Source organism: Bos mutus, chromosome 7 (assembly GCF_027580195.1).
Source record: "Bos mutus isolate GX-2022 chromosome 7, NWIPB_WYAK_1.1, whole genome shotgun sequence".
Classification (NCBI taxonomy): domain Eukaryota; kingdom Metazoa; phylum Chordata; class Mammalia; order Artiodactyla; family Bovidae; genus Bos; species Bos mutus.
The window spans coordinates 75148690-75164326 of NC_091623.1; the positions used below are offsets into that span (position 1 = coordinate 75148690).

General features: G+C 40.9%; 1 long non-coding RNA gene and 1 pseudogene across 1 annotated transcript in view; one reads left to right on the forward strand and one right to left on the reverse strand.

Moving 5' to 3' along the window:
• Positions 1 to 15637, forward strand: part of LOC138988643 (uncharacterized) — an 824542-nt gene that overhangs the window by 21710 nt on the left and 787195 nt on the right. The window lies entirely within an intron of this gene.
• On the reverse strand, positions 14238 to 15128 carry LOC102267378 (RBPJ-interacting and tubulin-associated protein 1 pseudogene; annotated as a pseudogene).

The window sequence follows — 15637 nt, forward strand, 5'->3', positions numbered from 1 at the left end:
GAGCTTTCAGGTATTGCTTTGCTAGTGTGCAAGATGAGTGCAATTGTGCAGTAGTTTGAGCATCCTTTGGCATTGCCTTTCTTTGAGATTGGAATGAAAACTGACCTTTTCCAGTCCTGTGGCCACTGCTGAGTTTTCCAAATTTGCTGGCATATTAAGTGCAGCAATTTCACAGCATCATCCTGTAGGATTTGAAAGAGCTCCACTAGAACTTCATCACCTCCACTAGCTTTGTTCATAGTGATGCTTCCTAAGGCCCACTTGACTTCACATTCCAAGATGTCTGGCTGTAGGTGAGTGATCACACCATTGTGATTATCTAGGTCATGAAGATCTTTTTTGTATAGATCTTCTGTGTATTCTTGCCACCTCTTCCTAACATCTTCTGCTTCTGTTAGGTCCATATCATTTCTGTCCTTTATTGTGCCCATCTTTGCATGAAATGTTCCCTTGGTATCTCTGATTTTCTTGAAGAGATCTCTAGTCTTCCCCATTCTATTGTTTTCCTCTATTTCTTTGCATTGATCACTGAGGAAGGCTTTCTTATCTCTCCTTGGTATTCTTTGGAACTCTGCATTCAAATGGGTATATCTTTCCTTTTCTCCTTTGCCTTTTGCATCTTTTCTTTTCTCAGTTATTTGTAAGGCCTCCTCAGACAACCATTTTGCCTTTTTGCATTTCTTTTTCTTGAGGATTGTCTTGATCCCTGCCTCCTGTACAATGTCACAAACTTCCATCCATAGTTCTTCAGACAGTCTGTCCATCAGATATAATCCCTTGAATCTATTTGTCACTGAACGCCTGTCTCAGGGAAGCCTGGAGTGCTGCAGTCCATTGGATCGCAGTCAGACATGACTGAGCGACTGAGCTGAACTGAACAGGTAATGCTACTGCTGGCCTGTGGAACATCCTTGGAATATCAGGGCTTTGGTCTGTCACTGTTTAGAGAGGGAGAACCATTATGATTTTCATTGAATTCAAAAAGAAACTTGGGCCATTAGTTTTTGTCCCTCCCCTACATCTGAATTAAGGGCAGTATCTCATGGTGATGGTTGTCAAACATGTAGGAAGACTGTCAGTGCAATTCAAAAACCTACTTCTGAAAGATAATTGGTTTTGTGTTCATTTATATTAAAACAGGACTGCAAGGAAGAAAGGAGACCTAATTGAACACTCAAAGCACCCCACTAAAAGCCAGCATCTAATTATGGCAGGGCCCACACAGCAGGGACACTGAAGGGCAGAGGAGATACTGAAAACATCTTTATATGCTTTTCCTCTGAAGAGCCCTTCCTGAGATCAAATGCAATTTGAGCTAAGAAGGCAGCAATTCACAATCTCTACCCCCAGCAAGCATCTCAGAGACAGGCGCTCAGAGCATTTGTAATTATGCTTCGATTTTCCCTAATTATTAATAGAACACTCCCCAATTCTTTACTAATTAAGATTTCTTGCATGCTTTAAAGCATTTCACTTAGCACTCAGGATTCCAGATGAGTTGCCATTTGGCTCCAAGATGCGGACTTGCTTTGAAGGACTGCTTTAGAATTGTGTGGACGTGCTCTTGGGTAGGAATGAGGCCTGACTGGATAAGAGCACTCATGGGCACTGCACATTTTGCTCAGAGTCTTTTTTTTCCCCTTTGCTCATTTGTAATGCCAGCCCTTGTTGGTGGAATGGGTGTATTGCTATAAATTATCAGCATGTCTCATATTTCTCATTCTGGAGGTGTAATTCAAAGAACTGTCGCAACGAATAGCAAAGCTGTATATTCTTCTTTATAGCAATCGTCGTAAAAAAATTCCCAATTACTTTAAATTACCACAGAATGACTTCAAAATCAACCCCGGCCCTGCTGCCCTTGATTTTCTTGCAATTAGTTCAAAGGGCAAGAGACAGAGCAGTAAGTTTTGAGGTATATTATATAGCAGTTACATTTTTCATGATCAAGGAACTTTTAGTTTACAGCTTCTTTCCTTTGAACTGATTCATTGAAGGGGACAATAATTCTAAGTCTGTCCCCTTATTCTGCTGACACTAAATTTCTGGGGCTTGAACATATTTCACTTCCCTTTTATCATCAGAATATTTAAAACTCTAATTTCAAATCTTTGCAAATGCTTGGTTTTTAATGTGATAAACTGTAACTCATTGGTATTAGCCCAAGGTATTCTGCAATGCCCAAATCCTGCCCTGGCAAAGCCACTCCTCTTCAGGATATCCTGATGATGAAGATAGATAAGGGGCAAGTATAAAGGCAAGTCCTCCTTCATGTACTTGTGTCCAGAGTCATAGTCCACGGAGTCCGCATGCTCAGTCTCCCAATACAGGAATATTTGTTAAACCAGCCTGTAACATATAAGAGCATTTTTTCTTATCTCTAAAATTAAACCTTAATTTTACCGTCAACGTATGGGCATAGGAGGAACAACCAAATAATTCAGATCATTCACTCATGTGGATGATACATCAATGACTGCCCTGATGGGAAAGGCTCTGGTACACTTAGTCCCCACCTGGAAGTGAGTGGGTGGCCTGCAGGGGGTTAAGCCCCTTGAAAGGCTGAATTACTTTCTGTGCAATCCATCTTACCATTATAGAGATGTCAAGTTCTAGTACAAGTACAGAAAGTCTTAACATGAAGCCATCTGTTCTCTACTGATGCATTTGTCCATGCACCAGTCCATTCATCCAGCCTATCAAGGGAAACAGGTGAGAAGTGATGGTGTCTGTTTATTCTCCTTTGACTAGAATATCTCTTCTGGTGTCTGTCTCACTGTTTCCCCCCAAAGCAGTCATGTACAGCCCTTGCTTTAGAAATTACAGATAGTTTTTTCAAATATTGATATGTATTTTAATGAGAGGCAGGATGATTGGTGTGGTGTAAAGAGTACCGAGATTAAATAAATTTATCCAAAGGTGCAGTATCCCCCAACTCCAGATCACTCAATCCCCCTATATTTGGAGTGTTGGATATATGCATGGATACAGTTTTTAATAGTTATTCTCATTCATTTTTACTCTTCCCCAACATTGGAGAAGGAAATGGCAACCCACTCCAGTGTTCTTGCCTGGAGAATTCCAGGGACGGGGAGCCTGGTGGGCTGCCGTCTATGGGGTCACACAGAGTCGAACACGACTGAAGTGACTTAGCAGCAGCAGCAGTAGCAGCATATGAAAAGCATATGGAAGTGGACAATAAATTTAAACTGTTTTCCTCCCTTAATAGAACAATTTTAGATAACTTCAAACTGTTTCTGCTTAGATCTTACAAAATATATGATGCAAGTTTTCCCCAGGATAGGTTGTTTTGGGCTATTTTCTATTGCCTTCTTGATCATTCTGTCCACCCTATATTTTGATATCCCAAATATGCTAAAAACTCCTGCTGAGAGCATTTCTAACACTGTCATTACTCAGAGTTGACTTTCGTCAGGATACCTTCACATTTGATTATCTCTTATCTCTGTTATGTAGGCAGCCTCTTCATGTTAGCTAAATGCTTCTCTTTGGTCTATATCCAATCCCTTGACCCCTCCCTAATTCCCATGTAGCCACCATGCTATTTTTCTTTTCCACCAGACTATATATAATGTCTCCTTTTCCTCACTTAACACTTAAACAGTTATCCAATTTAATGTGACTCTGGTCCCATCACTTCTCTGAAATAGCTCTTTCAGAAGTCACTGAGAGTATTTTCATTGCTAAGGATGTTTTTCGGTTTTTATCACATGTAACTTTTGAATTGTATTCGATATGGTTGGTCCTTGCCTTCTTGAAACGATCTCTTAGCTTGCTTTCCATGATACTATTTGTACCTGCTCTTGTGTTTGAGTTCTCTTCCAACTCCTTCTCCGTGATGTTTCTCTATGGTTGTAGAGCTTCTTTAAGCTTGGTCCTGCATCTGCTCACCATCTTACTCTCTGGTCTGTCCCTTAGCAATAGCATTTATACTTATAGCTTCAATCTCTTCCTCCAAGTAAATGACTCACACATTTATTTATATCTGTAGGTAAGACCTCTTCTCTCGGCTTCAGATTACCTCTCTCCTTGCATTTCTTGGCATTTCTTGTGGATAAGTTACAGCCATCTCAGAAACAGTGAGATTAAAAATAAACCGATACACTCTTACCCAGAACCTGGTCTTCTCCGGGATTCTAGTTCTGCATAAACATCATCACTTATCTAAGATATGCCATCTAGACTCTTAGGAGTCATCCTTGACACCTCATTTTTCTCCTTTTATAAACTCATTCAACATTTACTCCACAAATAGGTATGAAGTGCTTTTATGTGCCAGGCAGCGATTTTAGTGCAAGATGTGCATGCTAAGTTGCTTCAGTTGTATCCGACTCTTTGTGACTCTATGAACTGTGGCCTGCCAAGCTCCTTTGTCCATGGGGTTCTCTAGGCAATAATGCTGGAGTGGGTTGCTATGCTCTCCTCCTAGTGCAAGATACACATTATAAAATAAGTCCATATCCAATTCATCATCTATTCCTTTCAGTTTTACTTCTTATAAATAACCTCTCCCCTCCATTTCACCCCTTCTACTCCAAGTTGTCACCACCTCTCACTCCACTGCAATTTCCTTCTTTCTGGTCTAGCTGCACAGTTGCTGGAACAGACTTTCCAAAGGCTGACAGTGTCATCCTAGCCCATCCCAACTTCCTGCTCTTGCTTAAGTCCCCCAGTGCTCTTGGAATTAAAAAAAGAAGTCACGAGTGTGACTTCCTAGGCCAGGACTGCTTCCACTTGCTTCTTCTGCTCCAGCTACTTTCCATCCCTTCTGCCACAGCTTCTTTGAATATTATTCCTTTCGTTTTTTTGCACAATCTCCTTTCATAGCTCAGCACAACCCTCACTTGTACAGAAACATGTCTCCTGCCTGGACTAAATCTAATGCTGTTACTATACACTCTTGTGGAGCAGGGCTGTGTCTTTATTTATTTTCACAGAGTATGTCATGCTTAGTATAGTGCTTGGGGCATATTTGGGATTCATTATTATTTATAAATGAACAAATGCTAGCTTCGTGTTTATGAAAATAAACTACCCAGGCTTTTCGCTCACTTACTCCTCATAATGAAATTCTTTGGATTGTTGGGGCCTTCGCTGACATTTTTCTTAGGCTCTGCCTAGACTATTTGTCCTGAAGTGACCTTTTAGCCAGTTACATGTAGACATTATCATATTTGATCATTTAAGATGCAACAGAGAACCTCAAACTATTTACACTAAACTAATCATTGGGGGATATATAAATTAACATTAAGTTCTTGCATTTATCAAAATTTTCCTTAAACTCATAGTTGAGCTATACACAGTTGCATAAATTATTTTAAAAAGTGATATTTGTAGGAGAAAACCTCGTAATTATGCTGGGTATGAAAAGATGACTGACAGAAAAGAAGATGAACTATTTATGCTGCTTAAAGTAATTTAGAAAAATGCCCACTTTGGTTATGGTCTTGTGACTCTGCCAAAATCAGATGCTAAAACTTGGTATGTTTGAATTTATATTTTGTCTCCTTTTCCTTATCCTGACACTGCTTCCTGCAATGTCTGGAGAAATAAAGAGCAGAAAGAAGTGGGTCAAGCAAGAGTATGGAACCTGGATAAACCACCAAATTAAAAGTGAATTCAAAGATGAATAAAAGTTGAAAAAAGGACTCAACTTGCTGCTATTATTCATAGAGGGCATGCATTGGTCACATGATCTTGAGAAGGCTTCTTTACTTCTTAATAAAATGAAATCAGTAATATATAGCCTATTCACAATAGCCAAGACATGGAAGCAACCCAAATGTCCATCCACAGATGAATGGATAAAGAAGATGTGACACATGTATTCAATGGAGTTACTCAGCTATAAAAAAGAATGAAATACTTTTTTATAAAAGTATTGAATGAAATGAAATTGCTCAGCTATAAAAAAGAATGAACTCATGCTATTTGCAGCAACATGGATGGACCTAGAGATTCTCATACTCTAAGTAAAGTAACTCAGACAGAGACAGACAGATATCATGACATAAAATACTTGTATTTGGGATCTAAAAAATTATTACAAATGAACTTATTTACAAAATAGACTCACAGACATAGAAAACAAACTTATGGTTACCAAAGGGCAAATGGAGGGGAGGGATAAATTAGAAGCTTGTGATGAACATATACCCACTATTATATTAATATAAAGTAGATATATATAATTGAATCACTTTCTGCACACCTGAAACATTGTAAATCAACTATTTGTCATTGTTGTTCAGTCCCTGATTGTGTCTGACTCTTCATGACCCCATGAACTGCAGCGTGCCAGGCTTCCCTGTCCTTCACCACCTCCCTGAGTTTGCTCAAACTCATATCCATTGAGTCAGTGATGGCATCCAGACATTGCATCTTCTGTTGCTCCCTTCCCCTCCTGCCCTCAATCTTTCCCAGCATCAGGGTCTTTTCCAATTAGTTGGCTCTTTGTATGAGGTGGCCAAAGTATTGGAGCTTCAGCTTCAGTATCAGTCTTTCCAATGAATATTTAGGGATGATTTCCTTTATGATTGATACCTAAATTAAAAAAAAATATATATATATGGCAGGAAGAATTAAACAAGGTAATATATGTGAATGCTCTGTGGAATGTTATACCACACAGTTAGCTCATATGAAGATTTTTTTTTTTTAATTGTAAATAGCTTGGCCTCCTGATTTCTTTGGAAGGAATGATGCTAAAGCAGAAACTCCAGTACTTTGGCCACCTCATGCGAAGAGTTGACTCATTGGAAAAAGACTGATGCTGGGAGGGATTGGGGGCAGGAGGAGAAGGGGATGACAGAGGATGAGATGGCTGGATGGCATCACCGACTCGATGGACGTGAGTTTGAATGAACTCTGCGAGTTGGTGATGGACAGGGAGGCCTGGCGTGCTGCGATGCATGGGGTCGCAGAGTCGGACACGACTGAGTGACTGAACTGAACTGGTATCCTGACTTCTTGAGATTCCTTTAAAAGTCTAAGACTTTTTTAAAATGGCAAACACTTTTTAGTGAGTTCTGTGTGCAGCTACAATTCTAAATACCTTATGAATATTAATTCATTTAAACCTTGTGTCAACTTTATTATGAAATAAAGAATATTATCATCACCCTTATTTATAGATTAAGAAACGAAAGTAAAAGGAAGTTAAATGTCTTTCCAGAGGTTAAAATTCTCATAACTATGAAGTAGTGGTTTATACTGGGGAAGGAATGGCTTTGTTCTAGAAAATTCTACATCTTAACTAAAACTCCACCTCTCTAACTTACCCTTCACCCATAAGGCATGAAGTCCATATCTGAGATTTAGCTGCTACAGAGAAAGACTCTTTTCTCCACTTTCTGAGTGCCCCCAGCCTCACTTTGTGTCTCAGGTTGGTGCTGTGATACAGGCTCTTACTTCAAGATGGGATTTACTGTTCTACTTTATTTTCTTTTCAGGGTACCATGCCAGAGTGCTTTTGAAATTTTGTTATTCTCTGCATCAATGATTTGTCCTCTGAAACAGAGAAATAACATTTGTCATCCTGACATTTGGAGATCTGGACTATGCCATTTGTTCCTTTTTAGCTTTGTTTTAGGTAGTAAATCAGGCAAGATATGGGGCTACCTTACTTAGAGATGAGATGTTATCCATAATAAGAGTCTCTTGGTATCAGAATGTTGTACATAAGAATTTTTTTTCCCCAGAACTTTCCACCTCATACAGAAATGTTTTTCTTTTCATAGATTTTTGTTTTCTCTCTTTTCCTTCCTTACAAATGGCAAGGGGTTCTATTTAGTTGTTGAGGTCTTATCTTTTCTGACATAATAGCAAGAGTATCTATATTTATTAATCTCCATTATTTCCCTAAGGTGATTTTGGGGATACAAGTCTCAGAACCAATGATTTGATCTGACTTTTAGGAGGACAGGATTAAATTACTTCTGAATAAGCTTGGCTGTATAGACCAGGGAGTTGTTTCATATATGTGTGTGTGTCCATTTCAAATTTAGCAAATCTTAAGAATTTCAAAATCTTAAGAATTTCCCAAGCCAAATTTGAGCATGTTTTGAATCTCAAAGCAAGATGCTGTAGATGTGATTAATAGAATGGTAAAGTAGTTTCAGCACTGATTTTGAACTATTGTAATAATTAAATGTTTAGCTATGTAGACAAGTGTTTAACCATGGAAAATATTCAACTTTGTCAAAATTTCCAATTCTCTTTTGTGCGTTAGATACTCTTGAAGTATGCCATATTTGACCCAATTAGGTTGAAAGTAATAGAAAGTAATTCTTTCATGTTTTATACATAAAATCAATGAGAAGCAATGAGAGGTCAATAATATCTTCCTGTTTTGCTAATAGTAGTAGTGAAAGTCCTTTGGTCATGTCCAACTCTTTGCGACCCCATGGACTGTATAGTTCATGAAATTTTCCAGGCCAGAGTACTGGAGTGGGTAGCCTTTCCCTTCTCTAGGGGACCTTCCCAACCCAGGGATTGAACCCAGGTCTCCTGCATTACAAGCGGATTCTTTACCAGCTGAGCCACAAGGAGTTTTGGACTTTCTGAGGATGTAAATTGGCATTGTTGAAACAATATTAGACACCTAGTTACATATGAATTTCAGGTAAATAGTGAATATTTTGGGGATTGAGCTTCAGTCTCCTGCATTGCAGGCAGATTCTTTACCATCTGAGCCACCAAGGAAGGCCTTTAAAACACAAGTATGTACCGAATACTACATGTTTATACTTAAAAAAAGTTTATTATATAGCAGGGTGCCCTATATTTTTATTTACTGAATTTGGCAACCCTATTCTAGTTCTCGGAGAAGGCAATGACAACCCACTCCAGTACTTTTGCCTGGAAAATCCCATGGATGGAGGAGCCTGGTAGGCTGCAGTCCATGGGGTCGCTAGGAGTCAGACACGACTAAGCGACTTCACTTTCACTTTTCACTTTCATGCATTGGAGAAGGAAATGGCAACCCACTCCAGTGTTCTTGCCTGGAGAATTCCAGGGACGGGGAGCCTGGTGGGCTGCCATCTATGGGGTCGCACAGAGTCGGACACAACTGAAGTGACTTAGCAGCAGCAGCAGCATTCTAGTTCTGGTTAGTACTGCTCCTATTGGACACTGATTTTTCTCAGGCATTTTATTTAAAACTAAGAACTTTATCATTTCTAAATGTCAAATTGACCCCAAAATGGGATATAAAGGCATTGTGAACAAAATCAGATAAATAAATACAGAAAGGAGGGCCATGCAAAGATTGTAATTAATTCATTTTTGTTCATTTAAGGCCCATAAGGAAGAACAAAAAAATCACCCCTCTCCTCCATGCTAAATCTGTCCTGGAGACAGGGTTGTAGGCCAGGGGTTGGACAGAGGCCCCTAAGCCTTATCCTAGCAGCATGGCTACCCAACCTGGTCAGTTCTGCAGCTCGAAACTGGATCAGCCTTCTTTACTGATAGATGTGTTATACAGAATGTGAAAGCAGCCCAGACACCTCATTGCTGCTGGGAAATGCTATATTCAGTGCACTTCCCTCCGCTTGCTCACCTGCTTTGTTCCTGTCCTGCCTTTTGTCTGTCCTTGTCCTGTACAGGCTGGTTCTTTGAGAGCCATCAAACACCGGGAGGGATGATCCACTTAAACTCATCCCCAATAATTAGTACAATGTTTTAGACCTACTAGATATTAAAAAAAATTGTTACACCAAACAAAATGCTATAATCCTATCACAGTGAAGGCTGAAAAAAAAGTGTTCAGATCCTATTGGGGATATTACATTAATATATATAAAACTGAGAAATGATGTTGACTTGGTTTATAATGGTATTCTCTGTAATAATATTGACTTTTATAATGGGAATGGGTCTTTGCTATGAACCCTGAATTGCCAAGCCAATCTATTCTAATTTATGTAAATAATAGTATTATTAAAATCATGATAAATATTCCCTTTCCCTCTTAAATACAGGTTAATGAGAGTGGAAGTGCCTTCATCAGGGACAAGAAATAAATAAAGTGAAGTCTATTTAATTTAACTTTTTGTTTGTTTGAATCAGATACTTTTGTAAATTTTCCAAGCTTTAACTTTTATTTCTCCAGTTTTAGCTTAATCTATTAAAAAAATAAACTAAAAGTAGTGTTGATATAAAAAAAGAATAATTTCATTTGGTAGATCTTATTTTACTCACTTTTTTGGTGATTCATAAAGTATTTATCTTTCTGTGGCTAAAACAAAGTGTTGTTTTTCTGAGCTTTGATCCAGAAATGCAAATAAAGCACATAAAATGAGCACCAACACACACATATCTTCTTTTCTGTTACATATTATTACAAAATATTTAAGATTCTTTTCTATTATCAGTTATTACATGATACTGAATTTAGTTCCTGTGCTATAGGTCCCTGTTGTTTATTTATTTTAAATATAGTAGTGTATATATGTTAATCCCAGATTCCTAATTTATCCCAGGACCTCCTTTCCCCTCTCGTAACTATAAATTTGTTTTCTACGTCCATGAGTTTATTTCTGTTTCATAAACAAATTTATTTGTATCATTTTTTTAGATCACATATATAAATGATAATGATATTTGTCTTTCTCAGTCCAACCAAATTTTGGCATTCTTAATTCCATCTTGGGACTTGGTTACCAGGCAGGCTTTTTTACTTCCCATCAAGAATATCATCTACAACTCTTCACTGAAAAAGAAAACATTGTTGATGGAAGAAGAATCTTCTTAGGAAACTGAATCTCCTTTTTAGTTCCAGAAATGGCTAACCACTTACTGAGAAAACTTGAACTAAAGAAAATATATTGAGAACACTGACAGTTCAGTGAGGATTGTTATTCTAACAGAAAAATATTTGACCTCTAGGCAAGGGCTTTGACCCCGTGCCCTTTCCCCCAAACAGGCTGTCTGACTGTCAGGCACTCAGATAACTTTTCCATCCTGTGACAGCTTGTGCTCTGGAAGTGACAGTCTGTCTGCAGCAGGACAACATGTGGCTGCTTGGTGGAGTGTAGCAGGGGGGGATGTCTTTGTTTTTCTAAGGCTCTCTACTATGTGACTAGTTCAGTTAATAGTGACAGTCATGTATATCCAGTCACTTCTCAGGGAACGGACTATTCACGAAACATGTTTCTGTTCAGATCAGCTGTGTTAATGGCAAGTGGAGTATTCTTCAATTTTAGTTATTCTCAAATTCCTTCTTCTCACAAGGTTACCTTGTGCAGGGCACTTGGGTGAGTAGCATTTCCATCTCCTTTCCTCACATGTTGAAGCCCTAAGAGGTCTTCTTAATCAAGCACGGGTGAGAAAAGTAAAGGGGAGTAGCTGAAAGAAAGATCCATTTTCATGGCCTGTAGTCTGTTGATTTCATTTCCGGACAGAAGTATACCACCGTTCTCACGTCTTTGGATCCTTGACTTCTTCAGGAAATCATTTTGCCTGGAATCATTATCCTTCTCAATATAATTTAGTTGCGTGATTGTTTTGTGCAAACCACACTGTCAGTTCTATCCTGAATTTTTCAATTTTTACTGGCGCCATCCTCGGGAAGCTCACACTGCAGCTAGCCGGTCAGGCTGCCCTGCGATCGTGCGGTTCAGTTCAGTGCAGTGCAGTGCAGATTGTGCGGTACAGCACAGTAAAGGACAGAACGTTTGAGACCGGAAACTTCCTTCCTGGGGTGGTGCGGCCACATATTTCCTATTTATTCCTGAAGAAGATTAACTCTGAAATTCCTCAGCATTAACAAACAAGCTGCTGCTGCTACTGCTAAGTCACTTTAGTCGTGTCCGACTCTGTGCGACCCCATAGACGGCAGCCCACCAGGCTCCCCCGTCCCTGGGATTCTCCAGGCAAGAACACTGCAGTGGGTTGCCATTTCCTTCTCCAATGCATGAAAGTGAAAAGTGAAAGTCAAGTCTCTCAGTTGTGTCTGACTCTTAGCGACCCCATGGACTGCAGCCTTCCAGACTCCTCCATCCATGGGATTTTCCAGGCAAGAGTACTGGAGTGGGGTGCCATTGCCTTCTCCGTAACAAACAAGAGGAGCTACCAAATGGTCTCTAACAGGTCCTCCAAATCGACAGTTGACTGATGTCAGGTGACCTTTTTATCAGAGGGCTTCTTATGATCATGAGAGTATAGTGACCTTCCCTTTAGGCCCTGGTGTTGGGTTATTTCTTTGTATCTGATTTTGATTTTGCCTCATTCTATAGGGATTGTTTCTGGTCTGTACAACATTCTTCAAAGGACACATTCATAAAGGCCGTTTTCCAGTTGAGTCTAAAGACACTAACTTCCAGGCATGATACTTGTGACGCTCTATCAGGTTCCAATGTGTCATATTACTCAGAATGGTCCACTCATAAATAGGCTGGGTTCAAAACACAGACCCTTGTTTTTTTTTTTTTAAATAAGCTAAGCCTCTCCGAGGTTTCAGGCTGTTTTCAAGTGTTTGTCCATTGACTCTTTTTTTTTTCTCCTAGAGAATGGACTTACTTTCCTAGTCTCTGCTTTGGATAGGAAAACAACAATAACAAATTGATGAGAATGCTTTGTTTGTAAAGGGAAGGTGCGGGGCAGAGAGAAGGCAAAGGATGTGTGTGGGTGTGTTTGTGTGCACACGGGGAACTCCAGGGAGGAATAGCATTTGTGAGATGTTTTCCTGGAGGAGCAGTTTCGAATTTGTTTTGGTGTAAATTGAGCCAGAAGTTTGAAAATAAGAAGCGACTTCATAAACGTTTGCTCTGTGTCACCACCTTGTTAAATCCATGCAGCATTTGAACCAATTTTGTTTTTCTAATTCCATTGTACACTTGGGGAAGCAGAAGGTGTTTTGCAGAATCTGGCGTTATGCAGAATCTGGCGTTTGGTTATTTGGAGAAGGCTGCTTTACCCACTAGGTCACAGTAAATGACTACAGACGCTAAGGGTATGTTGAGGGTGTCAGGAGTGAAATCTTTGCCACACAGATTGTGAAAAATTGAAGGAGGGTGGGAAATAACTTACTCTGCTAACAATCTATTTCCCATCTGTAGTTTGTATCTGCTGAAGCTGGAAGTCCTTGCCTCCCCTCCTCAAAGTCTGTCTCTTTTCTTTGACAGACGTGCTATCCTTGAAGCTTTCAGTTCACATGTATGTTAATAACAGCAACCTTTAGAGTACATCGGGGATTAATTTAATTTTTTGGTATATATTTTTACTACAGTTTCAAGATGCTGGAATGTAGATATAGTTCGTGTTAAAAAAAAAAAAAAAGGTTTAGACAGGTTGATTCATTTAACTACCCAAAGGGATATGATTATTTTTTCTAAAATTAAATTCCAAAGAAGAAAATCTAACAACTTCATCCACATACATAAGCACACACTATATAAATAAATGTATATATACATATATATATATACACATATATACACACACACACACACACACACACACGCACACACAATGCGGTAGTGACGTCTTGACCAGGGAAGAAATGTTTTCTTAAATGGAAATTGATTGGGGTTTAATTAATATATAAAAGCATGTCTTACTTTGGTCTGTTTTTCCTTTGGATCAACTATGATGCATTAAATATATTTAATGCATCATAGTTGTATTATGATATTTCTTTTTTGTTTGTTTTGATGAACTACTGATATATTTAATGCATGAAAATAAATACATGACTTTGACACTTTTTAAACGTCCATCTGCGTATCACCCAGATCCTTGTGTACCCCACTGGTCCACACATGGTGCTGGGAAAATTCCAGAGGCCTTCAGACTCAGCTGGAAACTTATCCTGGGCAGGAGCTTGGCTTGAAAGGAGGGAGGAGGAACCCTCCAGGTTGGCAATCATACCATTTATTCACACTTGGAGGTGAGACAGTGTTGATGGAGGAGGTGGGAGGACCTTCCTGGGGGACTCCCTCTGGGTTGAGACTGATACACCATGTGGCTATGACAGGACTGGCAATAGGGATGTGGAGGGTTGATCCTCCAATCCTTATCAGTGTGAAAAGTGGGGAGCAACTGGAGATGGTCAGAGGGGGGCACTGCCCACCCTTGCTCTCTGTCTTCAGCAGTGCTCCATAAATGCCTAGTGATCTTCCCCAAGGCCCGCCTACCAGCCCCATCCTCTGAAATTCTGCCCCTAGTTGTGACCCCATGGGGTCACAGAAAATGTACAGAAAGGACCAAGAAACTCATTTCCAAGGGCGCTTTGCTTGCTGGGTGGCTCCACCCTGTGGGGGTAGGGGGCATAGCTGGCACTGGAACACTGACTGAAGGAGTGCTGGGAGTCACCAGGGGTCTCTGGCGGGTGATCCCTGAAGGGGCAGGCCTGGGATCTTGAGGCCCATTTGTGCAGGGGATACTGGCGGGTGGTGACCTGTGCCAGGGACATTAAGATGGGTGAGGGAGTGGGAATGCTCCTGCCTCAGAGGGCGAGGGGTGTCTAACCCATTCACAGACAGCCTCCAGGAGCTGGCTACCACCCTGCACTCTGTCTTGGAGGGACCAGCTGGGTGAACGGCTCACACTGGAGGCTCCTTGGGGTAGGGTGAATGGCTGCCCCTAGGGATAACTGGGGTTGTCCAGAAGAGGGCATGGAGCTTTGCAGTGTCTCCCCTCACCATCCACTTGGCCTCCCAGCTGGTGCTCTCTGGTCATGAGCCGAAGAGAGACTCATCGCAGTAAGAAGGGGTCTCATCGCAGTAAGAAGGGGTCTGCCTGATCAGTCTGTATTTGTTCTTCCTTGGTGTGAGGGTTGGGGTGCTGCCACTGGAGGAGGTGTATTCACAGCTCCCCTTGGCCCTGATGCCTGTGACACCCTGTCCCCACTCCTCTGGTTCTGTTGGCCTTCTTGCTCCAGGATGTGTCTAAGTCTGGTGGTATGGGCCGGGTGCCTGCAGGGCTGCCAAACAAAGTCTCTTCCACATGTGACGGCCTAACCTTGATCTGGTAGCTGCCCGCGCAGTGGTGCTGAATGTGGAGGGCCTGCATCTGGCTGATGGCCAGCTCCACTGGGGTCTTCATGCCACCTGTGGTCCTGAGTGACACAAGGGTGCTCTGCCTGCCAGGTCCTGCCTAAAGGGCTCCCTCCTGCAAAGATATCTACAAGCATTGTCTCATTTCATCCTCTCAACAGTCCTGTGAGGTAGCTTCCATTATGTCCATTCTACAGATGATAAAATTGAGGCTTCAAAGGGTGAAGTCACAAGTGTCAGTCACACCTGAGCATCTTGGCTCACTGACGTCAGTGCAACCCTTGGTGTCCCCTGCTCCCAGGCCTGGACTCCTTTGCAGGGGTGCTTGGGCACCGGTGGCGCACGCTGTACATCCACATCCCCAGCTCTGAACTCGAGGAGCCTGTGACTCCCGGAAGTTCAGGCCACCCTCGGCCCCAGCTCCTCGAGGACTGACTCAGCACTGGCATCTGGGCCCTAGTGACCTAAACAGATATTTCTATAACTTTGTTCTTACTGAGCCTTTATTTTTCAATGATTGGACCCTCCAGATTCTAATGGAAATTAAGAAGTTATTAATATGTTGAGAGTGTGCAGGTGTATTTTATTTTAGCTGTTGGTTTGTAGCTGCTACAGTT